This window comes from Ursus arctos, chromosome X, assembly GCF_023065955.2.
Source record: "Ursus arctos isolate Adak ecotype North America chromosome X, UrsArc2.0, whole genome shotgun sequence".
NCBI lineage: Eukaryota > Metazoa > Chordata > Mammalia > Carnivora > Ursidae > Ursus > Ursus arctos.
The window spans coordinates 84,421,679-84,449,426 of NC_079873.1; the positions used below are offsets into that span (position 1 = coordinate 84,421,679).

At 43.9% G+C, this 27,748-nt stretch overlaps 1 protein-coding gene and 1 non-coding gene across 2 annotated transcripts in view; both read right to left on the reverse strand.

Annotated features, from left to right (window-relative positions):
- Positions 1–27,748, reverse strand: part of COL4A6 (collagen type IV alpha 6 chain) — a 263,258-nt gene that overhangs the window by 67,515 nt on the left and 167,995 nt on the right. The window lies entirely within an intron of this gene.
- TRNAE-CUC (transfer RNA glutamic acid (anticodon CUC)) lies at positions 2,280–2,352 on the reverse strand. Its single transcript has one exon. It is a non-coding gene; the product is annotated as a tRNA-Glu (tRNA).

The window sequence follows — 27,748 nt, forward strand, 5'->3', positions numbered from 1 at the left end:
TTGACTCAGGTCATGATCTCAGGGTCATGAGATCGAGTCTTGCATCGAGCCCCACCTTGGGCCCCACATTGGGTGTGGAGCCTGCTTAAGATTCTCTCTCTCCCTCTCCCTCTACCCCTCACCCCCTCTTGCTCACTCGCACATGCTCTCTCTCTCTTTCTCTAAAAGAAAATAAAAAATAATTTTAAAAAGATATTGGCTCCTCCAGGGAGGCTTCCATGATTATCCCCACCCCACAGAAGGCTAGATTGCCTGTTTGTGTCTATATCCCCCAACAGACTGAGCTCCTTGAGGACAAGTCCTGCGTGTCTTATTTCCCACTGAATCACCTGTGCTGAGTACAGTGCCTGGTACACAATGGGAGCTCAGTAAATGCTGAATGAATGGAGAAATGAATGAATGAATATGCACACTGAGAAGTCAGTGGTCAGGCACAGCAATACCTTCATTGGAAGTCTAGATAGCCGCACCAGAGTGCAATCGAGAACCATCTGATCACAGAACCATAGAAAAGATTGCTGTACAAGACTTAGGAACTCATTCTGTTCAGGATGGAGAAGCTGATGCCCAAAAAGGGAAAGGAACTTAACCAAAGTCCATACAGTATCAACTCTACACATAAAGGAAGGGAGTGGAGGGAGCAGTAAGACCAGAGATATAGACCCCAGTGAGGAGGCTGTGAGCTCCTGGAGAGAAATAACGGTGACCTGGACTAGGTTTGTGCAAGAGAATACAGGGAGAAGATAGATTTGAGAGATATTTCAGAGGGTAAAAACAATAAAATGTGGTGCTAGATTGGAATTGGTGGGTTAGACTGAAGGTGTGAAGGATGACTCCCTGGTTTCTTCATTGGGCAACTGAGTGGATCTCTTTGCTGACATGAAGAAGCCTAGGTGAAGAAGAGTCTTGGGTGTAAGATGAGGAGTCCACCTTTGGAGAAGTGAGAATTAAAGTACCTGGGGACATGTAAGGAGATATTCTGCACCTGTTGCTCTCGCTAGATTGAAGGTCTGAGAGGGCAGGGTGCTCAGTTGACACCTTTACCATGGTATCTCCAGAGATGCTATGTCTGGTATGCAGTAGACACTCTATTTTGAGGTGTACCCGTGGAATGAACGAAAATACAGAATTAAATGTGCACTTGGGAATCTTCCAGAAGGCTACCTCCAAGTCTCATTAGCTAAGGGAAAAATTAGATTAAAGGACTTTGTTGCTATCCTGAAAAAGCCCTATGTGCCTTTGGGGAAAATGAAGCAGAGATCCCTGACCTCCAGCCTAGGAACTAGATGGCTTGAACTCTACACTTTGTCGTCATGTTCCAACTGGAATTCCTATCTTAGCCATAGGGCTGGGGCAGAGGAAATGCAAGAAGTTAGCAGACTCTGGCCTAAGTAGCTGGAGTCTCTCTCCTAGCCATGAAATATATGGTAAGAAAGAAACTAATGATAACACCCCCAAGGTCAGAATACTTAAGACACTTCAGGACACTTTTTCTCTCACCATTCCTTTGGAAGATCACAATATATCTGGGTGGTAGGCTGAGGGCACCAAGCTGCAAAGCAGTTAGCCAACTGGGCTTGCGAATGTCAGACAGTTGGTCAGTGGCAGAGCTGGTACCGGGGCCTCGCAATCAACTCTGCTCCTTCTGTTGCAACATATGGAGACAGCCATCCACTCCACTCTCCTTGTAATAGTACTAACGGGCTAGCATTGTGTGCAGAAATAAATAAAGGAGAAAGAACACCAGTAGGCAAAGAATAGGTCTAGTGTATGACAAAGACTCATATCATACAGACAGACCCATTTTGTGGCCAAGGAAGCCCTGGTTCAGTTTGATAATGGTAGCATCATCCACAGTTTGCCAGCAAGGGCAGTAACCCTGCCCGTCTAAGTACATACAAAAATAAATGGTGATTGGTGTCTAGCAAATTGTGAACCCCCCAAATTGTTAGTGCCTGTCACGGCTAAGAAGCAGTATCAGAGGCTTGCCCTCAACACCCAAATGAAAACACATTTATTTTCTATTTCTTAAGCTATAATCAGTGTTTAAAGCAGCCAGCCCAGGCATGAAGACATGCATCTACACGTTTTGTTTGCAAAGACACACACACCCATTCCAGTGGCTATTGTGAGCGTGTTGAAATTTTCAGAAAGACACCTCCCAGAGTGATAAAGTTAACTCTTGCTGGGCAACACTCTGCATCCCTCCCTTCTACCTATTTATTCACATTTCTCTTCTATATTTTTTTAATTAAAAAAAAATTTTAAAGTAGCCTCCTTGCCCAGCGTGGGGCTTGAACTCATGACCCTGCAATTGAGAGTCGTAAGCTCTACCAACTGAGCCAGCCAGACACCCCTAAGATGCCTCTTCTAAAACATAATAATGACCTTCTTTCTACCAAGCGCTTCCTAAGTCCCATCAACTCTAATCCATCTCTCTAACAGCCCCAATGGGTGGATATTAGACTCATTTTACAGGTAAGGAAACTGAAATCCAAATACAGAGCGGGTAAGGAACCTGCTTGAGGTCACATATCAGGCAACTGGCGAAGCTAATGTTGGTGGTACAAAAGCCTCTACTTTTCCCACCAAGCTACCTTGCTCTGAATGTGGAATCCCAAACCCACTTGCAAAGGGGCAGTGAGAGCTATTCTGGGCAGAAAATATTGTCATTTTCACTGATAGCAGGACAACTGATCTCAATTTGCCCAATCTTTTCACTGGAACAGGTAATATTTAACAGAAACTCACTTAATGGAATTAATAACTGAAGTCCTAAAAGGCAGTTCAAGGAATGGCACTCCCCAGAACTTAAAGAAAAGAGGAGATAGCTTTTTGTTTAATTTCTTCCCTTTTCCTCCCCCGTCCCCATCCCCCTCCTCCTCTCCCTCCCCCTCCTCCTCTTCCTCCTCCTTCTTTAATTGTTCTACAGTTAAAATGGCCTCTTTAATTGCTCTGTGGGTAATGGACAGTTTACTAGGCTCGTGTAGACAAATTCTGATGTGCTATGAGTCCCTAATGCTAGCATATTAAATTAGGAACAGAAAAAGGAATAGAGGCACAGGATACTAATTTGATGATCATTGTGCTGAGCAGAAATTGGAGAATTTTGTCTTTAAACGTGTTATAGTTTCCCTTGCCCCTGGGGAATGCCAATAATTGTTAAAATAGGATGAAGCAGAGATGTCTGCTAGATAGAAGCGAATAAGTTGATGAAGAATTTTCAGGTCACATAAAATGACATCAGAAGCCAGACCAGACTTTTGTGTCAATATTGTAATTGGGATGTCTAAGAACCAAAAATCAAATAAAACTATAAATATGACCAATAACAGGCCATAAAAAATAAAAACAGAACAACCACTTCTGTAACCATTACAGATAGTTGAAAGAGCCCCCCACACCCCTTCGAATGGGTACACAGTCTATACAAAGAGCCCCAGTATAGTACAAAGCATGTGTTGAGTTTCTGGACCACATGAGAAAATAAATACGGTTCTTCTTGGGACGAATTTCAACTAAAACTGACAGGCGAGTTGGAAAAATCTGAAATCCTTACTTGGCCATAATTTTGTTTTCCTTCTTTGAATTTAGAAGGCAACTTGTGTATGATCTGATGGCACAGGTCTCTTAAGAAAGCCTTCTAGCAAACTTGGATTGATGTTGTCATTGCCTCTCAGAAAAACCTCCTGTTTAAAACAGAATCTTAAGATTCAGGTTCTATTCCCCGTTCTCACTCCCTAGCTGGATGATTTTGAGAAAGCCAATTCATCTCTAGGCCTTAGTTTTCTCAGCAGCAAAATGGGGCTGTTATATGCCCCACCTATTTCCTGGGTTGCTTTGAGCATCAGTTGAGACAATGTATGTGAGAGGGGCTGAGGGGTCATTCTGTCGACAAAGCTTTGCTTTTGGGGGAAAAAAACCTCTAATAACCAAACTCTCAATTTTCAACAATGCCCATCTGCTAGGTTTATAAGGCAGGAAGCCCCGAAATCAATAAAGGGCTCATGAGGGGGAGGTTTCAGTAGGAAAAAAAATTGAATGAAATGAAGAGCAGAATTTGAAGCTGAGAAAGGTGGGGACAAATGGACTGTCTAGCAAAGGATTCTAATTATAGTTTAAAAATGATCAGACCTGCACTGTCATCTTATTATTGTAGTTTTTTAAAATGTGGTTTAAAATACATGGTTTAATTACAACCCAAAGCCCATCTTTTTCTTTTAGCGTTTCTAGCAAAACACAGCCGTGGTTTTACAATAAAAATCAAAGTGAAACAGGACTTGCCAGAAACTCATTTGATAGCAATTTTTGCTGCAGTGTATCTATTCCATTAGACAAGGAATACTTGTGGCCTTTTCCTCTGACACAATAAATTACCCATCATTGATATACTGCACAACCTTTGGTCCAATACTGAGCTGATGTGAGTTGATTGCTTCTGGATCAATGCTGGCTTCCCCAAGTCTCTGATGAGAAGCCATCAAGTTTTGGGGTTTGGAGGGAATGTTGAGTAACCAACTACTGCTCTTTAAACAGAAGAAGAATAAAAGGAGGGTAGGATCAAAGAAACTCCCTGTCGGGACCCTTGCCAAAGAGCTCAGGGAGCTCTGAAAGGGGAGGGAAGGGCATGGAAGGGAGAGGAACAACTTACTCACATAGTTTCAGTGTGGTTCTCTTGCAGACCCACACCCCTGTATTCATTTAGAACCAGAGGAGGATTCATATCCACACCCATGCAGATAAAGAGATACACATTCCAACCCAAATATATGGGCCCGTAGGCTCAGGAGTCTGCTAAAATGGCAGGGCTTGCTGGTATCCTGGCATAGTCCACCATATACCTCTCAGCCAGCCACGGATTTCCAGAAGTGGGGACGATTGACATCTCCCCCACCTATGCAGTAGTCGCTAAAGACAAGTAAAGTCATCCACGCAGATCCGTACAGGCCAAAAAGGATATGGGAAGGGGGTTTGGAGAGCAAGGGTTCCACAATCCTGATATCTTTCCCTTTTACGTAATGGGTAATTTGAAGCTGAGGTGAAATCTAGGTCAGTGTGCAACAGGAAGGACGGGCTATAGTGGTGATGGCAGCTGTGGTACAGATGAAAAGGAGGAGCTCCAGAACCATGTGGCATCAAGAATAAGAGCTACACGGGGCGCCTGGGTGGCTCAGTCAGTTAAGCGTCTGCCTTCGGCTCAGGTCATGATCTTGGGGTCCTCGGATCAAGCCCTGGTCCTGGGATCAAACCCCGAGTTGGACTTCCTGCTCAATGGGGAGTCTGCTTCTCTTTCTCTCTCTCTCTGCCTCTGCCCCTCCCCACCACTCATTTCTCTCTCTCTTTCTCTCAAATAAATAAAATCTTAAAAAAAAAGGATAAGCACTATAAGCTTGTACTGGAGAGGTGATTCAAATTTCAAAGTGTTTGCACATCCACAACTCCATTTAATGTTCATAATAACCTTGTCCTCAATGAGCTAAAGAAAGTAACTGAGGCCCAGAGGTTAATGAACTTGTCCATGGCCACACAGCTTATGAGCAGCCCAGCCGGACCTTCTTATTCCCAGTCTAGTGCTCTTCCCCCTACTCCCTATATAAAGTGACAGGTCAATTCTGGGTAAAAAAATTTCTACTCCCATGTTATGTATCTCCCCCAAAAACCCTGGTTCAGGACCTTATTGAATCCTCTTGATTCTTCCCTTCATCTTTCTTGCTGCCCAGTGGCACGCTTAGCAACTCATTAAGTAGATGCACCAAGGACAAAGAACTCAAGTCAATCTACTTGGTCCACTCATAACTCACCAATTTAGTAAACATTTGTTGAGTGCTTACTATGTGCCAACCACGGTACTACGTGTTGGGAACACAGAGAGAAATATAACATAGACCTTGCCCTGGAGATGTCAGTCTGAGTCAGAAATATGAGTTGTATACACCCATGAGTGTATCGTAAGGTAGAGGAAGACAGGAGGGATATGACTCTGAACCCAAACTAAGGACGTTGGTAAGTTTGTCTTAGAAATAGAGGAGGGCCTTTTAGTCCTTCAAAGGAGAGGGTGGAGAAGGATGTATTAAAAAAAAAAAAGCCCAGGACAAGTTTTGGTAAGTAAGAGGGAAGTGGAGAAAGTCCATTTCAAATGGACCTCCATTTTCACAATGCTGGAAGTGAGGTTGCGTAAGAGTGAGGGTAGCTGAGGTTCAGCTGGAGAGGGCTGGGAGGAGATGCTATGGGGGACGGGGCAGGAAGTCAATTGTTAGAAAAGTGTGAAGGGCTGCCAAGCAGCCCTGGGAGCTCTGCTGACACTAGAGAACATGTTTTTGTCGAGGAAGCTTTCCTCAAACAATACTTTGGCAGCCCAGGAGCAGGAGCAGGCAAAGCAGGTGGTGGGGGCTTTCCAGGGTTGGGTTCTGGCACAGACATCAGAAGTATTGGGGGCTGAAGATGGGGGTGAGGGAGAGGGATAGGTCCAATAGAAGGACATGAGAGCCTTGTTGACATAGCTGATCTTGGGGTCCAGGCTGGAGAGTGATCCGGAAGGGAGCTAGCAATTCCTGATAAACAAATGACTGACTAGAAAAGTTGGCTTTGCTCTAAGTGAGAAGTCTGAACTAGCTGTAGCTATGAATTACAGAGAGCACTGAGTGCTTGAGTCAGTGCTGTCAGGACAAATTGGGAGCCAGAGAGCACAACCTGGAGATCCACACGTGGACAAAATTCCAACGTGCACCATGCCAGGCCACGTGTACCGCAGACTGAAGACCCTGTAGTTTGGTCTAGAGCCCAACTTAAAGGGAGATGGCTTCAGCCAATGCAGAGTCCGTGCCACGGGTAAGGAGGGAAGCCTGCAGCTCACATGTTCACAGCTCACTGTACCTTCCCCACTTCTATAGTGTCATTTACATCTTTGTCACATTGTGCTCTGCCCGACTGTTCCCTTAGGGACAGTAGCAATGACTTGTAGCAATGATCTGCTTCCCAGAGAAAGCAGAGCTAGGGATGAATGAGGAAACTCTTCTGAGAGGAATTCAGGTGGGACACTGGGGAGGGAGGAAGTGGCAGCCAGAAAAGGAAGGAAAACTAGTCAAACCCTGGGACCTGGGGTAGAAAAAGAGATTCACAAGCTGCAGGCCACTCCACGGGCCCTATGCCCCCCTTACCTCTCCAACCACTGCCACTTTTTCTTTTTTTCATTCTCTGCTTTCATGAGGTTTTTAAAAGCTTCTACGTCTGGTGCTGGCAAGGTCACAGATGAAGTTAACAGAGAAGTTCACAGAGATAAAGTCCCCAGTGAAGCCCATCATAGACTATTGTCCCCTAAAGCTGAGTGGTAAACAAACCTTCAAGTGCTTTCTTTCCCCTTCAAGGCTTTGAGAGATTCAGGTCTTTGGCCTGAGAACCCATCAGCTAATTGCTTCTTTTGACTTGCTGACTGAAAAAGAGAGGTTTGTTTGTGTAGTCTAGTTTTAACCATTCCCTGGAATTCAGGAGATGAAAAGAAAGTGAGGGGGCGAAATGTGGGGGAGCTCTGGTAAGGCCATATGGGAGAGGGAAGTTCTCCCAAGGGTGAAGCAAAGGGGCATGACTAGGGGAAATTTTAAGTCAAGGTGTAGAGCAAGGCTTGTTTTCAAAGAGCAATTGTCAGGTAGACTACACGGGGGCTCAGGGGAGCCCTGCTATCCCTTGGGACCCTACTCTAGTAACTACCCTTCCTCCCCCTTATATTCTCTGGACTGGTTGCTTTCCTTCAGTCTTCAAAACATGCTCTGGTCTGCCTGATGTCAAAAAGTAAAACAAAAATCTTTCCTCCCACCCCTTGACCAATGCCATTTCTCCACCACTGTGTCTTTCCAGAACACATTTCTTGATAAACTAGACAACACTCACTGCCTCCACTTCCTCTCTTACCACTCTTCCCAACTCCTGGCAATCTGGGCCTTCCAGCTCCTCCCTCTCAAAAGCATTCACTGGAAAGTCACCAGAAACTGGAAAGTAAATTCGAATCCCATAGACCTTCTTTGCGGCTCTTGTCCTTGCTGACCACTCTTTTCCCTTCTGCAGCCATCTCCTTGGCTTTCCCTGCACGACGCTATGGGTCCTCCGGTTTTTTATCATCTCAGTCCTCTTCACTGGCCCCTTCCCTTCTGCCCCAAGGCTCTTGCTCCTCTCTCGGTGATTCTATTCACCTCCTAAACCTTCTACTATTTCCTCTATAAAGATGAGACACCACTCTAATTTATTTCTTAGGTCCTGTCAATTTCTCAAGTCCATGTCTACACTCCTCTTACTGGTCCCCTTAGGGACCAATAACAAAAGCCTAGCTCAGTCCCTCATTAGCTTTCACCTGGATAATAACAGCCTCTGGAGTTCTGTCTGCAGCCAAACATTGCTGTCAATCTAACACGCTGGACCGTAATCTTCCTAGATCTGATCCTATCACTCTTCTGCTCAAAAACTGTAAATCACTCCCTATTACTTTCAAAATAAAATCCATACTCCTTAACCAGGCATTGAAAGCCTTTCACCATTCAGCTCCCACCTGTCTTTGCAGGCTTATTTTCTACTAAACACCCCTGGCTGCCCTAGACTCCAGGCGTAAGTCTCCTTGCTGATACTGAAATTCATCCTGTACTTACTGGCTTCAACCCAGTGATTTCCTTGCGAACATACCCCTCTTTTCCACAACTCTCTCCCAAGGCTCTATCATTCAAAGCTCAGCTCAAATCAGATCTCTTTTAAAGAGACCTCTCAGATTTCCCTGGTTGGGGTTATCATCTCCCTTCTCATAGAGCTTAAAAATTTTTTTGTGTATTGTTTGGAACTCAGTTGTAGAAAGCTGAGGTAATCTACACCCCTCAGTTCATGGCAAAATATTATCATTAGTCCATTTAAGTTCCCTCCTTTTATTTTATTACTTTCCTTCACCCAAATCTCCATTCTCACTCTTGTGCCCTCACAGGGATCTTCTATAATGCATCGGATGTAAGTCTAGGATAGAGATAGATAGATAGATGATGATAGATAGATAGATAGATAGATAGATGATAGTTGTTGTTGTTGGTGGTGGTGGGGTGTGTGTGTGTGTGTGTGTTTAAGTTGATGTAAATATTATTGGGCCATAGATCTTCTATTTCTTATCTTTTCACAAGAATGTTTTCAAGATCTCTTTAGTATTTGCACAACTACTTTATGGCTTCTAATCCTTGTGGGTATGCAGTCACCATACTTTACATGTGTATTTCCCCACTGATGGACACTTAGTTGGCCTCCAATTCCTTACACAAATGATTCTGTGATAAACATCCTTGTAAGCATCCCATTTGAGAACCCCGGCGAGGTTCCCCCAGATACATACTCAGGAGTGAGGTTGCTGGGTTGTAGGAACATATCTGTTGTTATTAGCAATACGTGCCATCCCAGTGCTCTTCAAAAAGCTAGACCAACTTACACTCTCACGAGCAATGCTGAGGATTCCTTTTTCCCCAGATGCTAATAAACACTTGGCATTATCATCTTTTTAATTTTTGTCAGTTGGGTGAATATAACTTAGTATCTTACTGCTATTTTTATTTGTATTTCTCTGAATACCACCTAGATTTGTCATCTCTTCATATGCTTGTTAGCCAATCCAGTTTCCCCATCTGTGAGCTGTCCATTCTGTGAATATGCTTTGCCATTTTTTCCCCTGTTGTTTCTGCCTTTTTCCTGCTAATTTATCAGAGTACCTTGGACATTCTAGATATTAATGCCTTGCCAGGTTTCGACATTACAAATATCTTCTCCTAGTCTAGCATCTGTCTGTTAACTTTGTCTAGGATGTCCTTGATTGAATTGAAAGCCTCAAGTTTGAAGTGGTAAAATTCATGACTTCTTTTCCTTATGTTCTGTACCTCAGGGTCTTATTTATGAAGTCCTATACCATCTCACACTATAAAGAAAGTCTCCTTCATTTATAGTTTTACTTTTCACACTTAGGCTTTTAATCTACCTGGAAGTTACCTTTCTTTTCACACTTAGGCTTTTAATCTACCTGGAAGTTACCTTTCTATGCTATATGGGGGTAGGGCCCAACTTTATTTTTCTCCATATGGCAGTGCTTCTCAATCCTTTTCATGTCATGACACAGAGAGAATATAATAGCATATTCTTGGCATAATGTGGGAAATTAGTGGGGCTGCTCATGGCCAGATGTGGAGGCTACAGGTTGGGAGCTCTGGCCACGTTAGGTCCTGCCTGGCCATCCGAAGAGTCAAGGGGATCAATTATAGCTCTACACTCCTGTAATCCATGTTTGGCTTTCAGTGTGATACACTGGTTGAGAAGCTCTGGCACATGGTGATCCACTCTTTCTAAAAACAAACAATCCATTCTTCCCTTGCTGTGAAATTGCATTGATATTATCATGTTTCTTAGCTCCATATTCTATTCCTTTGTTTTATTTGCCTTTTACAGTGCCAGTCCTACAGTAATTTCTCCTTCTCCTTCTCCTTCTTCTTCTTCTCCTCCTCGTCCTCCTCATCCTCCTCCTCCTCCTCCTCATCCTTCTCCTCATTCTTCTCCTCCTCCTCCTCCTTCTTCTCCTTCTTCTTCTCCTTCTCCTTCTCCTCCCCCACCACCTCCTCCTCTCCTCCTCCTCCTCCTCCTCCTCCTCCCCCTCCTCCTCCTCCTCCTCCTCCTCCTCCTCCACCTTCTTCTTCTTCTTCTTCTTCTTCTTCTTCTTCTTCTTCTTCTTCATCTTTGCAGCATGTCTCAAACTGTAGAAGGGGAAGTTTCTACTCTTTTTCAAAATAGACTTAGTCATAGACATTTATACTTCCATATGCATTCTAGAATAAGTTGTTTCAGGTTCCTTATAATATCCTGCTGGAATTTTTGTTGGAAGGGCACTGAAGTGGTAGATTTGGGAGAAAATGACATTTGTACAATGATACGTCATTCCATTCATCCGTATGGTGTCTACCACCATTTAGTGAAAGATTTTTATACCTATTAGTAGAATTTAAAAATTTTATCTGTAAAATGCCTAATATCCTTTTTGTTAGATGAATTACTAACAACAAAAATATGTTATAGGTAAAAAAAAGATATGTTATAGGTTTTCTTTTTTGTTGTTATTGTGAATGGTGATTTCATATACAGAATTTTGTAGGCACTGAACTAGGACTCTATGTCCAAAGGCCTGTTTCCCTAATTGGGCTTGGGGTATCTGAAGATAGGTCTTTGATTCACCTTTTGCCACAGTAGGTGCTCATTTAATGTTGTTAGTTAAATTGAAGGGAGGGGACTGCAAAGTACTTCAGAATGCTCTGGAAATTACCATCCATGTCATGTGATTCTTGTTTAAAACTAAACGCCATGTTACTTCAAGTTAGATGCTGAAGGAAAGAGAGGGAAGGAGGAAAAACAGATTACACATCCATGTCATGTGATTCTTGTTTAAAACTAAACGCCATGTTACTTCAAGTTAGATGCTGAAGGAAAGAGAGGGAAGGAGGAAAAACAGATTACTGCTAATGTATAGTTTTGACTTTTAAACCATGTTAATGTTTTATATATCCCCCCAAATTAAACTATGAAAGATGGAGGGGGAAGGATCTTTGAAATTGAATAGAAACCCCAACAAATGGAAGTTAATCGTGGTGGGTAATAACTGAGAGGGGACATATGGGAGACATCTGGGTGGTGATAATGTTCTATATTTTGATCTGATTGTTTGTTGCCTACATGGGTGTGTTCACGTTGTAAAAATTGCTTGTGCTGTACACTTAGGATTTGGGCACATTGGATACATAATGTATAATTTAACAGTAAAAAAAATTTAAAAACAAAATTTACAGGAGGATCATGCGTAATATAAATGTATACAAAACACTTAATATAGTGTCTGCACGTAATAGTAACATCGAGTATTTACTATATGCCATGCTTGTGATAAGCACCTCCTAAGGATGGTCTCATTTAATGCTTGGAGAAGTCTTATGAAGGAGGTACTATTATCATCCACACTTTATATATAAGGGAAATGAGGCAAAGACAGGTTAAATTACTACTCACAGTGATGCAGTTGGAAAGTGGGAGAAGCCCTATTCAAAACCAGGTTTCTGCACTCTTAACCCCTATGCTGAAGTGACATTCAGTAAATAGTGCTATTGTGATGTTTTATATATTTAAAAAATATAAACCAAAATACAACCAAATATATATTATATAAAAATATATAATAAATGTATAAAATATATATTATATGTAATATAATATATAATATATATAATATAATTAACATATATATATTACAGCTTAGAAGCCTGAAAGAAAAGCACCCTCTGGAGAAGAAAAGGGTTCTAGCTCTTGCTTCCTTCTGTCAGACTGTTTCTACTGCTCATTCTTACCTCTTTTTCAAAATGGTAGGTCATAATAGAATCAATTTTTTTCTTTTTTTTTAAAGATTATTACTTATTTATTTGACAGAGAGAGAGAGAGCACAAGCAGGGGGAGCAGCAGGCAGAGGGAGAGGGAGAAGTAGACTCTCCACTGAGCAGAGAACCCAATGTGGGACTCCATCCCACGACCCTGGGGTCATGACCTGAGCTGAAGGCAGATGCTTAACTGACTGAGCCACCCAGGCGCCCCATCAATTTTTTTAAAGCAAGCTTTACACCCAACGTGGGGCCTGAACTCACGATCCTGAGATCAAGAGTCAACATGCTCTACCTACTGAGCCAGCCAGGCGCCCCCAGTTTTTTCTTAATAAACTTTTTACTTTGGAATAGTCTTAGATTTATAGAAAACTTGCAAAGAGAGCAGAGTTCCCATATGCTCCACATGCCCATCACCTGGTTTCTCCTGACGTTAACATCTAACATAACTATTGCACATTTATCAAAACTAAAACATTAACATTGGTATGATATTATCAACAAAACTCCATACTGTAGAGTTCATCAGTTTTTATGCGAATTCCCTTCTTCTGTTCCAAGAGCCAAACCAGTATACATCATCCCATTTAGTGAAATGCATTACATTTAAAAACTTGTGGTAAAAATGCACACCTTAGGGGCACCTGGGTAGCGCAGTCGTTAAGTGTCTGCCTTCGGCTCAGGGCGTGATCCCGGCGTTCCAGGATCGAGTCCCACATCGGGCTCCTCGGCTGGGAGCCTGCTTCTTCCTCTCCCACTCCCCCTGCTTGTGTTCCCTCTCTCGCTGGCTGTCTCTCTGTCACATAAATAAATAAAATCTTAAAAAAAATGCACACCTTACATTTACCATTTTAACCGATTTCAAGTGTATAATTCTGCAGCATTAAGTACGTTTACATTCTTGTGCAACCATCACGACCATCCGTCCCTAGAACTTTTTCATCTTCCCCAACTGAAACTTGTAAAATGCATTTTTACAACCAAGAAAACCTATAGTCCAGTGTAGCTGGAGTCAGAGAGAAACACATACAACCATGCAATTAGCAACTACGTTGTGACAAGACCAGATGGATAGGTTGATTTACATGGAAACCATGGAAATAGCAAAGTATAAGCAGTACGTATAGGAAACATCTAGATGGGGTTAGTGGTAAACCCTCTTAATACACAGAACTTTGGCAATAAAAAGCTAAGCAACCCACTGGGGTGAAATTCATAGCTTAAACAAGCAGCTGCAAATGGTTTTGAGAGGAGGTAACTCTGTGCAACCAATCACAAAGCAAATCAGTTACCAGGAAGAAAAAGAGGACTATACCCCTGTTCTCAGAAGAGAACCTAAAACCAGTCACTTCACTCATTGCCTGGCAGTTACCCAACAATGTGCGTGGCACCTGAGTAAGTGATCGAGCCCAGCCCTACACCTCATGGACGCTGTATCATCAAGCAGTGGTCAGAAGGCTGCACAGTCAAGCACCTGGAATTGGAGTTAATCCTATAGTATGTCAAGAGCTCCCGTAGTTATTGTTGCAAGTGTCTGACCACAGGAGGAAGATTCCCTAGAGCAGAAACATGTGGGATGCTCTCAATCACCTGGGGAATCTTCCTAGAACGCAGATTCTGATTCAGTAGGTCAGAAGTGAGGTTGGAGATTCTGCAGTTCCCACGGGCTCCCAGGTGATGTTAATGCTGCTAGTCTGTGGGTTGCCCTTGGAGTAGCGAAGCTCTGAATTAGTAGTTCTCAACTTGGCAGCATGTTGGAATCCCTTGAGGAGCTTCAAAAACTACTGATGTCTGGGTCCCCTTCCCAGAGAGTCTGATTTAATGAATTAGTTTAGGGTATCCAGTTGGACTGAATTAGGTTCCCCTAAAGTTCATATGTTGAAGCCCCCACCCCTACCATGTAATTGTATTGGAGAAAGGGTCTTTAAGGAGGTGATTAAGGTTAAAGGAGATCATCAGAAGGGTGGAGTTCTGAGTGGAGAGAGTTGGTGCCCTCGTAAGAAGAGGACTAGACACCAGAGTTCTCTCCACTGTGTGGGGACCCAGCAAGAAAGTGGCCATCTGCAAGCCAGGAAGAGAGCTCTCCCTAGAACCCAACCATGCTGACACCCTGACCTTGGACTTCTGGCCTCCGTAACTATAAGAAGATAAATGTCTGTTGTTTTCCAGCTCCTTGGTCTATGATATTTTGTTCCGATAGCCCAAGCTGAGACAGGGTGTGGGCTGGGCACTGGGAGGCGGAAGAAGCTCCCCAGGTGATACTAATGTGCAGCCAAGGCTGAAAACCTCTGCTCTAAATAGCAGTTGAAATGAATGCATGTAAAATTTGCATCATCCTTGCACCTGTGTGAACACAAAGGCTCCTGCATGGGCTCGGAAAATTACCAGCCCACGTCACTGATTCATTACCGGACAGACACGAGTCCCTCTCCTGCTCAAACAGCTTAGTCATATCCATTAAAGATATGAGTGCCCTGCTTAACAGCTGGGACAGCTTATGTGACATTTAATAAAATAACTGTCATATTTTCTCTTAGCTCTGTTCAGGAGAAAGGCCGTAGACAATATTACGATTTGTATTTTCTGTTCCTGGCCTTAACCAAGACATATGATCTTCTAACCTGAGTGGGCATCTGGAAAGTCCTGTGAAGAATGAGCTCTTCGGCTATGTTCATCAACATTTTTTTTTTTGCTTCTTTCAACAGGAGAATGAAAGGAGAGCTGTTGAACACTGTTTTCTGATTATACCAAGCGAGGCTGTGCTGGCATAGTATGTTATTTAGTGCTCACCTTTAAGCAACATTTTCTGAGTTAGGATGTTCAGAATCAACATCAATTTTGGTCAGAAAAGAATAGATTTAATTTGAAAGACCTTTATGGCAAAATCAAAGGACCAAGGGGGATGAATCATTTGTTGGTTATCTACTGTGCACTGGGGCGGGGGGGGGGGGCGGTGGTCACCAAGCAAATAACCATGCAACTGTGAGCTCGGTTTGCTTACGCTCTGCTTTTCTTTAGGCTGACCAGTGATACCACGGTTTCCAAAGTCCCAGGCCCAGGGCACCTGGAAACACACACCCAAGCACTTGACCTGCCAAATGGCATGGCTGTTGACCAACCAATCTATGGGGCAGCCCCTAATTGTGGAATGGCCCCTGGATTGTTGTGAGGGTCAAATGCGAATCTTCAGTGGGAAAAGTGCTTTGAGAAAGGATTAAGTACTAGGTGAATATGATCCCAGCATAGTGATTAGGTCATTAGACTGATCATGCTGAAACCACTGGGATGAGCAAACTGTAGGTAGGCTGGTTCAGGTATCCTAACCACCACTCCTTTCCCACATGCAGATAATTGAGAAATAATAATGGAAATTCCAAATGGTTTCCCGGAGTTTGCCCTTGCTACTTAGCTCCAGGCACTCATCCAAAAAAAAAAAAAAAAAAAAAAGCCAGCTTGGACAACCACAGAGCTGGGTTTGATCCACAGCGAAGAGATATCTGTTTTCTGACACTGTTCAGGTGTTCCCTGGCCACATTAGCAAGAGGGTAAAAAGAAGACATTCTGGGGGGACCAGTTATGTGCTACAAAAAACACCCGGCCCTCACAAATTCTCTCCCATCCCACAGCTTTTGCAGAAATAAGGTTTTCTTCTTTAACTGTCACAGAAGTTTGGGGATAAAATCACAGGGGAAAATACTCCCAACAGTACATGTGACAAGATGATAAAGAAACACTCTTGCAAACTTTCCCAATGAGCTTTTAAAAAGACTATTTTAACAGAAGGTACACGCATGCATGCATCCACAGGAACAGGTCAGACCGATAGCACTTGGAATGCCCTGGTCCAAGGAGCCTCTTTCACCAGTCTGGATTTTGATCCTACCTCGACTCTTCCAACAGAAGGCTCACTGTTGTGAGATGTTTACTTGTCATTAATTAGCTCAATTAAATTGTGCACTGAGCAGAGGGAACACCATGTTATTGTAAGCATTCACAGCGGTCCCACGGAAGGAACTCCAACCCCAGTGGGTAAGACGAAAAAGCTGCATATGCCTGAAACTTCTCCCACCCACCCCTGAGAAATTGTGGCTTTGGGACCATCGTCTTCTGCATTTAGCAAAAAGCAAAAGCTCCAGACCGCCGAGGTCGGCGTGAAAGGGATCATCTGCCCTCACCACACTGAGAGGACAGAGGGTTGCCAGTAAAATCAGGCCTGGTGGTCATCTGCACGTGAGCCACCTCAAAAAGGGGCACAGACCACAGAGTTCAATAGGCAGGGGACATTCGCGAACGAGCTTTAGACCCTGGCCTCAAAAAGGCACACGCGTCTTAGATGCTGCAGTGCGGTACTTCGGCTCTTGTTACCTGGAACCTCTGCAGGTCCCAGTGACCTGAAGAGGGAATTCACACTCCACAGTCTAGTCTAGTTCAGGGCTGCAACTCAAATGTATTCCAGATTTCTCCACAAGCAAAAGGCCAGCAGAGGCTCCCAGAACTGAGAGGTCAGTGCAACCTTTGCATAGAGGCTCAGACCACTATCCTAATAGAAGCAGCCAAGAGGGAGATAAACACATCAAACCCAAGCCGCTGCGCATCTTTATTCCTTTTTCCTCTCTGTTTCCATGGCACTGATCACTTTGGTGCCTCTGAACAACTAGGAGCAATAATTGTCTTTCTTTTGTTATCCCAGAAGAGGTTCTGAGACCACTAAGTGCTTCATCTCTGTTTTCCTCGTCTCTTTCATGTGCAAGAGCCGGAGAGCTCCGGGGTGGCATTTTAGCTGTGCCACTCACCAGCACTTAACTATCTGTCTGATCCCGGGCCCCGACGACTTGACTTCTCTGGGTCTCCATTTTCTTAGCTTCGATGTGAGGTTAGCAATAGCCCCTACTCGTCTGGGTTGCCGTAGGGATTAGATGCGATAACTCATTTGTTATCGGTTACAGTATTTGGCTGCGAAAGACGAGAAATCAGCCCTGCGTATGTTAAAGCATCTTTTAGGCTGTCTATGGCTGCCCACAAAACCTACAGTATTTACCACCTGGCTCTTTAGGGAAAATGGTTGCCCGCTCCTGCTCTCTCTCCTTCCAGTAAATCCCTATTTTGCTTCCTTTGTGTTTGTCCCATCTGTGACATAGATACTTCCAGAATAGACGGAAGGGTGGAGGAGGCTTTGCAGCCTAAGTAAGCAGGAGCAATCGGGCCAGGGGGCTATGGCCACAGCCACTGACGACCACCGTGTGTGAATTCGGTCTCATCGTCTTAGCCTTCCGTTGTTCCAGATTGCAAGTTGCTGAGGAAGCGGGGAAGAGTCCTGCTGGCTCAGCATGGGTCCTGTGCCCACACCCTAGCTGCCCAGGAGCAGGTAAAGAGAGTGTCTGGCCTCCTTTGTCTTCCTCCAGTGAGAGGCGGTGCCCCGGCCTGCAACAAGACTCACATAATGACAGGTTCTTTCCAACTAGAAAAAGGCATTTGGGTGCTGAGTGATTGAAAAATGACATATATTCACTTTGCCCCATAAAGTGCTTGGCACGTTGCCTTGCACATTGAAAGCTCTTGCTGGTTCGAACTATGCTGCTGCTGTCGCGTTGTTAGTATTATCACCAGGTATGGGCACCATGTTTGATCCAAGGTGGGTGCCCAGTGGGAGCCAGGCCTTTCCTCTGCTCGTCCTCTTCCCCTCTGCCTTGTGCAATTTCCTGTAACTCACTTCCCCTCCTCTCTTCACTCGTGGGTTGGAATCCTTACTCTGATACTTCCTAGCTGTGTGACCTGGGGGCAGTTTCCCCACCTGTAAAACCGTTCTGTTTCCCATTTATGAAAAGTGGGATAATGATGGTAATAGTACTTGCTTCACAGAGGTGGTCGTAAGGATTATTCAAATGAACTTGGGTAATAAAGTGCTTACAACTGTGCCTGGTACATACGTGTTTACTATTGTTATTTGCTCTCTTCTCATAGCTGCTCTCCTCCTAAATTTCGACCCCCCAGTCTGTGTCTTTTGTCCGATCGCTCCCCCCAGCTTCACCAACCAACCCCCTCCCCATTTCTCACTGCTCTCAGACCATTTCTGTTGAGATGCTGGACTGTCATCCAAACCAGTTTATGATTTCCAGTAGCCACTGCCCTCCCTTGACCACCCCAAACTTGAAGCCTCAGAGCTGTCATGGATTCCCCTCCCTCCCCTTCATCTTCTATTGATGGCTGAGACCTGTCCAGGCTCCCTTTGAAAGGTCACCGGCCTCTGTTCTCTCTCTTCCATTGTCATGACATTTGCATTTCAGGCCTGAAGTTTTGAAATGGCCTATCAACTTGTCTCCTTGTGTCTACCACCTGCCCACCCCAGCCCACCCTGGCCACAGTCCATTCATCTTAGGCACAATGAGCAGATTCAACTTCTGAAAAGATTAAAGTCTAGGGGCCTCGAAGCTGCACAAAAGGTTTCAGTGCTTTTCTTTACCCAGAAAAGGGGTTCTGGAACTGGGGTCCACAAATGAGCTTCAGAGGGCTCATCGCCTGCCCCCCCCAAATGAAATGTATGAGAAAGTTGAATAAAACATCTGTGCATGGATTTCTGGGGAGGGGAGAGGATACGTAGCTTTCATCCAATTCTTCAAGGGCTCCTTGGTCCCAAAATGGTTAGCTGATGTTCTAGGACAGTGGTATCCAGGGTGGGGGCACAAGATGATTCTTTGGCATGTGAGAAGGAAATATTAGAATTTTGACATTTTCATTACATCATTCTTTATGATTTTTGTGTATGCTTTATTATGTATGAGTGCATTAGTACAAGTATACAGTTTATAAATAAATATGCATATATGGGTGTATGCTAATATATTTTTTATTTTTTTAAGATTTTATTTATTTATTTGACAGAGAGAGAGCGAGCACAAGCTGGGGTGGAGGGGCAGAGGGAGAAGGAGAAGCAGGCTCCCTGATGAGCAAAGAGCCCAATGAGGGGCTCTATCCCAGGATGCCGGGATCATGACCTGAGCCCAAGGCAGAAGCTTCACCAACTGAGCCACCCAGGCGCCCAAGCAGGAAATATATAATGTATTTTTCTGATAGGAGTGTATGATCCAGACAGTTTTGAAGATTTTGCTTTAAAGAGTCAAATCGAAATTCCTCTGCTCTTTGTTCTCTGGTCCAAAGCCAAAATTTTTCTGCCCTTGTGTCTTTTATGTGACCCCTCCACATACATTATAGACTCATTCCCACCTCTGGACCTGGGTTCACGTGCTTCTCTTTGCACAGACTGCCCTCGTCCTCCTCTCCATATTAAAATTATATCCATTTTTTGAGGCTCCAGGAAAAGTCCTGCTTCCATCAAGAAGCCCATCCTAATTCGTCTGCTCTGTCACAACAAAACTATCTGGAGTGCTCATTTTGTCACTCCAGCCCATGGTCCTTAAGTGTGTAGATTTTATTGACTTATCGCCAACAACCAGAAAGCAAGCTCATTGAAGGAAGATTATGGACATGTTTCCCATGTCCTCGATGGGACTTAGCACTAGAACCAATGCTTAACAGAGACTTGCTGAAAGGATCCAAAGGGATAAGCCCCTGGGATAGAGAGTCCTCTGGTGGTCATACCAATGATAAGGCTCTTGGTGGGCAGAGACGTGAACTCACGTGAATCAGGGACTCTTAGTACCTGCAGACGACCTAGAAAGCAAGTGTCAAGGGGTAAAAAGCCTACACAAACAAAATCCTGTCCAGTCACCCTAGAAAGCTTTATACTTCCAGCCCATTTCCCCCAGGGGTCCCAATTTTCTGTTGGGGCTGATGTGATAAATGTATTTGAGGGGCAAAGTATTAATGACTGATAATGTAGTTAATGTCTGACCCCATCTTACATAATGGTTGCACCGACAGACCTTCGGTGGAGTGATGAAGGACTGTCAGTTATAGGCACTAACAGGATTGGCTGGTGAGATCTGGGCTTGAGATTTTCTCGTGTCCTTCACATGACACCCCAAAAATGAATAGGCGGGGCGGGGGCGGGTGGTGGGGGTGGTGGTAGAATGGGACATTAGGATTTTTCACCGTGCAAATTGGTGAAGTGCCTATCTGAGATCAGAGTAAGCATGAGAAACTTCCACGACAGTCTGCCTCCTCCCACTCTGGAGGCTGCAGTATATATATAGCATACAATTTGTGATTAAAATGCCCTCCGTTGCACAGTACAGTGTAGGTTGCGGTGACACGAGAGACGCAGAGCTTGAAATACTTCAGAATCCAAATAACCCCAAATTTGAGACTACATTGATTGCGACGGGTCAGTCTCCCCCTCGGGCTGTGGAGATGTGTAAATGAAATGCGAGGAACACAGAATGGCATCCCATACCCATCTCTGTTCAGCAGGAAGTCCAGAGGCTCAGGGAGGGAATCAGCTGGCCGAGCAAGGAAACCACCCATTTCCAAACAATTTCCAATTAGCTGTAAAGTACCAGCTCTCTACAGAGCGCTGCCTTTTACATCAAGTCTTTTGGGTGGTGGTAAAGGAGCCCTGATGGCTGGAGGCGAAAACTGAGAACCCAACAACTCCCTGAGAAGGGGACACGTGAAAGCCCGGCTCTGGGGGTTTAAAACTTCCCTCCACTACAAAGTGGTGGATATGCATCGGGCACACATCCCGAGATGACTCTTTACCTATTTCGATTCCTCTCGGCTAAAGTCTCTGAAATAATTCATTCCAGCCCCCTTGTCATCGCTCGCATGATCTAGAGAAGTTCATGGGCATTGATGACAAGGCTGTCAACCTCTCCCTAAAGCACCATTCCTTTGTGTGCATAGGCTCCCCTTCCCGTCTGCTCAATCTCTGGAGGACAGAGGCCTTTGTCTCCAAAATCCCTCCCTCCACAATACAATCAGGGCTTAAGTGACTCCCTGGGCCTGTAGAACCAGTCACAATGCCCCACACTTCCTGCCCTGAGAGCCCGGAATTCATGACTGTGCAGATAAATGAATTATACACTTGGCCAGAGATTAAGCCTGGTCCTTTGTACAGCAACCTCTGAGGTCTGGGGGAAGATTTGACCTGTCAGGATCTGTGTTCATTTTGCCTTGATGAGAGGCAGAGCAAAGCGGTTCTGGCTGTACAATCCCACACCCTGGGGTGTGATAATCAGCAAATTGCAGACAAGGAATTGGCTATTGCCCGAGTCTCATTGTCCGGGGCCCAGGCTGAACTGTTTGGGGGCTGGCGGGTTGTTTCTCTGACTCCAGATGGCAGACCCATCTCTTGCCAGGTGAACCAAGGAAGAAGAGCGTCCTGAGTTGTCGTGCCAGCTACAAAGGGGTCACAGGAATTTCAAGAGGCCAAGTGCACAGAGCGAAGTCCATCCAGTATCCCACCCAAGGGACTGAGGTGGGAGGGACCTTGGGTCTGAACTCCACTTCCTTGCCTTTAAACTCAAGCATTTAGGTACAGCTGGGAGACTCTGAGAGTCTTTTAAACAAGAACCCCCCACCCCCAAATTGCCACTCCAGACCTATTCCTTAACAAGGCAACTGAGTAGCCTGCAAAAGTGAGTCACTTAAAACCCAGATATCCTCCTATTTCCAGGGGCTTTTGTATGCCAAACGTGAGCTGTCTGGTGTCTTGGCTATACTCCTCAGGTCTCTGCTCAAGTGTCTCTTCCTCAGAAAGACTGATCTTGAGGTCCCGATCTACATCCCATCCCCTTGTTGTAATCTCTAACCACGCATGTTCATTTTCTTTTGTGGCACGTATCATAATTTTTAATTATCTATGTTTGCTCATTGGTTCAACAAATATTTATTACATGTTTACTGGCTCAGTTCTAGGCTCTGCAGGTACAACAGTGAATGAAACAGACAAAAATCCCTTGCCTCCATGTAGCCCACATTATAGAAGAGGAGATAAATATATAAAAATTAGAATATGTTACATAGTAAATAAAGGCCCAAACATGAATTCTCATGCCAAGAAATAGTTGCAAGAAGTTGTATGCTGGTCAATGTATATCCCCATAATGTACAGTCATGAACTAATTATGTTTCTTTTTATTTTCTAGTGCAGATAAATCCGATCTGAACCCATAATAACAAAGTGGTTTTCAGCACAGGAAAGCATCATCCTTATAGCTATTTCCACTATCTGTTAAATAACAAAAAGTACTCACTTTGCATTATGTTTATACTTCTCTAATAATATTTATCTCTCTCTGAACTGTGATTGTTAATCTCTTGGGCTCCTTCTATCCCTGGGTGGGCAGGCACTTGAGGGCAGGGACTATGTCTTACTCATTTTCTTTGTATTCTGAGAATTCAGGCAGGTGGTCAAAAATTTTTGTTGAAATGAGAATCCTGGACACCGTCATAGTTCCTGAGACCATGGAATGATGTGCGTGTTAAAGCCCAGGAACCAAGTAAGACTAGAGGACGCCTCTAGCCCCATGGAGTCTAGGCCAGCCTGGGGCACAACTAGAACCCTTGCTTCTTTCCCAAGCTGAACAAGGCATTGTCTGATTCACAAGCCTTTCCTCAGCCCTTGGGAATTTTGTTCTAGGATTGATGGGTTCCTGTGGGTCCCATCTTCCAGAGAACTCCTTAATTTATTAAGTCATTACAGTAAATCTTTTATGTAATGGGGATTCTTGGAGTATGGACTACGAAAGTTTGCAGAATTGTTTAGTTCACTGAGGCCTAAGGGGGAAAACTTTGTTGATGCAAATCTTTCTAAATTGTCTGAGGCAACATTCCTGCCTCACAAGATAGAGTCCCAGGGAGATGATGGAAAAGCTTTCTTTGCTGTTTGAGGACTAGGTGGGCTCTGAGTTATTTTCCAGTAGATCATTTTCCATTGTCTGAGATGGTAGTTGTTAGAGATGTAGGACACAGAGAGAACCCAGGATGCTACTTGGAGACTCTTTTTATTTTTCTGGGCTATATCCCTGAGTTCTCAGATCATTTTCCTATCATATACTAATTCTTCCTAAAGAAGAACGCCACAAATATCCCAGATAGCAGGGGTTCTGGCTTATCAAGACTTTACTGAGCATTTCAGTGGGATAGCTGTAATCCCATGGGCACACTAACTTTAAGGGAAATGATTTTCACTCTATAATCTTCTTCCCTAAGATGGCTGAAATAGGGTTTCAACAAAAGCACGCCTGGACAGTTGAAGTTGATACCAGGGGACTATTGTCATTTGGTTTGTATAAACACTCCAAGTGCCAAAGAATGTGACACAAGGGTATAATTAGTTCCTCCCTAGGGAAGAAAAAAGGTGAAATCTACCAATTGTGCACATTAAATGCACATTGATTTGAGGCTGAAATGTCCATTTTATACAGCTCCCATACTTCTCCAAATTTTGTACCAATCGATGTGGTCACACCAGTGGGCACTCTGAATATTATTGCTTATCATGGGGGATTGTGCAGAATGGAAAAGGGGTCAGAGGCGGGTATATGCCAGGGTCCCAGGGGCTGTGGTGGAAGCATAGGAATGATTGGAGAGAGGGTAAGTTAAGCTTGAAGAAACCACCAGTGGGGCAAAGCATTTTGTTTACTTTACCTTATCCAGGCAAATCCTCAACTTCTTAACTCCAGTGATATAAAAGCAACAATGGAAAATGGTGCCTCAGAGAAAAAGCAAACTCTGACCAGGTTTTGTATAAACTCTTCCCTAGATCTGTCAGGGAAGCCTTCCAAAAGTTGGAAGCCTTAAGAAGCCTTTATCGCTCTTGAAAGTGCACTTACAAAGAACACCCAGTGTTGGTTTTGCTGATTGCTCAAACCACTTTGAGCCTCACAGAGAAAAAGAAAAAGAATGGGGGGCGGGGGGCTACCTCTTGAAGAGAGCTGTCTGCAAAAGTCTGCTTTGATGGCTTGCTGCTTGAATTGGACCAAGGAGCGGGTCTACATTGTCTAGGAAGATCTGTGTTAGTGCTCCACACTTTAGTAACTCTAAAATATAGAGCAGCACTTCCCAAAGTGCTGGGGGTTCAAACCCTTGGGGGTTGAAGGAACTTAAGAAAGGGCTGATGGTTCAATGAAGAGACTAGATAGCCTGCCCAAGGCCTACCACGAACATACCACATTTGGAGGCTCTTTTCTCTTCCCTGCTCTTCTCCCCTCTTTCCCCTAACTTTGTTAAATCCAAGTTCTGTGTGTCCCCTGAATCTGTTTTTCAGTTCTCTCTTGTAACACTGGTCCGCCAACCTCACCCTGTTAGCAAACCCTGACTCCTTTTCTTGCCCATGCTCATTTTCCACACTTCTTCCTAATCATCCGGCAGTCAGCACATTCGGCCTCTCTTCTAATTCTAAGCTCTTAGTACAACACTCAACCATGGCCCAAACCCCTATGACATAACAACAGATGCCATCACAAGACCTTTAAAATTGGGTTAAATGGCAAAGCCTTAATAGAAAATGAGGAATCTTCAGTATTAGAGGTACAGTTGCTATAAAGTCATCATAAGGCAAGAGGAGGGAGTAGTGGGGCATTTCCTCCAAGAGGTAGTAAAGAAAGTATCCTAGCCAGGAAGTAGGACACTTGGTCTCAGCTCTACCATCAACTCTCTGTGTTCTTAAGTGAATACCTCCTTTTCTTTGGATCTCAGTTTCCTTATTTGAAAAAGGTTTGTAAGTGAAATCAGTCCTCTTTCAAAGAGGGATACCCAAACCCCTGGTGGTTTGAGGTGGTACATAGATAAACCTTTTTATTCTAGTAATTTTATATATATTCTATTTTAGATTTGGAAGACACTGGTTTTCCACCTGCAGTTTCGTTTTAAGATAAATGTAGCCAGGTAAAAGCATGAACCAACCTAAAGAAAAATATTTAGCAAAATAATAAGTACTACACATAGCAAGAGTAAAGGAGTTATGCAAATTTTGACTTGGATTTGGTGAAGGATGGGCTAAATGATTCCTACTGGCTCTAGAATTCTGGGTCAATTAAACAATACTAACTAACACTTTACAGTTGATTATGTGCCAGGCATGTCCCAGTGTTCTAAGAATTGTATATATTAAATCATGTGACTTCACAACAACCTTATAAGGTAGGCACTATTATTATCTCTGTGTTACAAATCAGGAAACAGGTGTAAAGGGATGAAGAACTTGTTGAATATGACACAATTTAAGAGTCTAAGCCAGGATTTGAACTCGGGAAGAATGGATCCAGAAGCCACAGTCATTCACTGCTCTATCAGTGCTTCTCAAAGTGTGGTTCCTGGGCCAGCAGCATCAATATCACTTGGGACCTTGTTAGAAACTCAAATTACCAGGTCTCTATCCCAGGCCTACTGAATCAGAAGTTCAGAGTAGAGTCCAATAATCTGTGTTTTAATAAGCCCTACTGGTGTTTCTGACACATGCTCACATTTGAGTATGTACTATTCTGTAATGAACCAATGGCAGCAAGTGTGGAACAATGGGAGAGTGATTTGGATGGCAAATTGAGATAGAGTGAAGGCAAATGCAGGATTGGAGAAACTTGGATATGTCTGATAACAGACAGGAAAGAGCCAGATTATGGAAACTGAGAAGAGGAAGATAGCAGAGTAGCTTGGGGTCATAAAGGACAATGAAGATGCTTATCGTTCAGAGGACTGGAAAAAGAGGTGGACCCAGGAAGGAAGAAGAAGCCAATGTTTGGATTTCTTGCCTGACAAAAAAAAAAGTGATGAATAGCTTTTAGTGGTAGTGGAGGGGAACTGATCAAGGAAAAAGGTGATTGATTCAAACAAAGTGCTGTGAGCCACAACATTGACGTGGGTGAAATAATATTTACTTACAGTGCTTAGGTCAGAGTAGCAGCTGGAGATGATTTTCCAATGAACCAAGCTGAGTGATCATTAGGCTTTTGTGGCAGCCAGGAAAATGTGCCACTCAGATCTCTTGCTTGGGGAGCATAATTGACAGATGGCCTTACTGCTGGCCCTCTGGATCCATCAATGCATTGGAGCTGAAGATATTCTTTCAACAGGCAGTTCCCAGCCAATGACTGAACATGGCAAGAATAAGGTAGGGCCCATTCCCATGAGATAGGGACCCCTCTGATGGGTGACTTTGGCTTGAGAACTCCTTGATGGCTTGGCTGAAACTTTCTTAGAACTGTGTTGCAATCTGAGATTCTACTTGTCCAATCTTCTTTTCTTCCCTCTCTCCTTCACAAGAGTTGGATTTGCACCGTCATCTGACAGCCCCTACTTCTTTCTGATCCCTTCCCTTTTTGCCTCACAGGCACATAACTCAAAAAATCTCTCTTTTTAAAAGATTTTATTTATTTATTTGAGAGACAGAGAGTGAGCATGAGCGAGAGAGCACAAGCAGAGGGGGCAGCAAAGGGAGAGGTAGAAGCAGGCTCTCTGCTGAGCAGGGAGCCTGACATGGGGCTCTATCCCAAGACACTGAGATCATGACCTGAGCTGAAAGCAGACACTCACCAACTGAGACACCCAAGTACCCCTTAATAGATTTCTTGAATGGCTAAATGCCATCTTGGATTTATAGAGGTCCTGAACTAAAAAAGGGTTCTTCCTTAGCCGTGACTTGCGGGATGAGTAAAGATATGGACTCTGAAACTATCTTGAGGTTGGATGGTTTGAGGTTAAGAGTAACATGCATGCAAGGGGATAAAGAGGCGTAGAAGTAAAGATTCTGATAACCTTAACCCTGAACATTTACAATAGGGGACCCGCTTCATTCAGATTCCCTCAGTAGTAGAGAGACAAATGTCAGGCATTTATAAGTTAGTATTTGCAAAGCTCACTTTTATACTGGTTTTAGTCTCTATTCTTGCATTTCCACAGGAAAAGCTTTGACACAAAGCCTTGAGCCTAGTGGTTTGGAAGGAATCAATGATCTGGGGGGATCATAGCATGGGGTGAGTTACCTTCACCCTTGGATGACTGCAAGGTATCTGATTCCCTTTGAAAATGAGGATGGTGGTGATAGCACAATTGAGAAAGAAGACTGATTTTTCAGAAGTTGAAGAAGCTGATGTCGGCAATCAGACTTTCCTTTTTTAAAAGTGTACACTTCTACTACATACACTCTTTGGGAGGGGCCTCTCCTGGGCTAAACATCCCTGGGAGAAGTAACAACCTAGGATCCCACACCTTTGAGGGCATAATCTGTAAAACAATTGCAATAGATTCATTAGGGATGAGTTGTGGTGTCTCCTTGGAAGAGGAGCTGAGATATTATGGGGGAAAAAATCCCAAATATTTACAACTCTACCTTTTCTACTTTTGCCCTGGTGGGGAGGACACTCACATCCACTTCTCTGTAAAAAAACAAAAACAAAAAACCCTGGGTGACTGGATCACTTCTTCAAGACCCCAGAGTA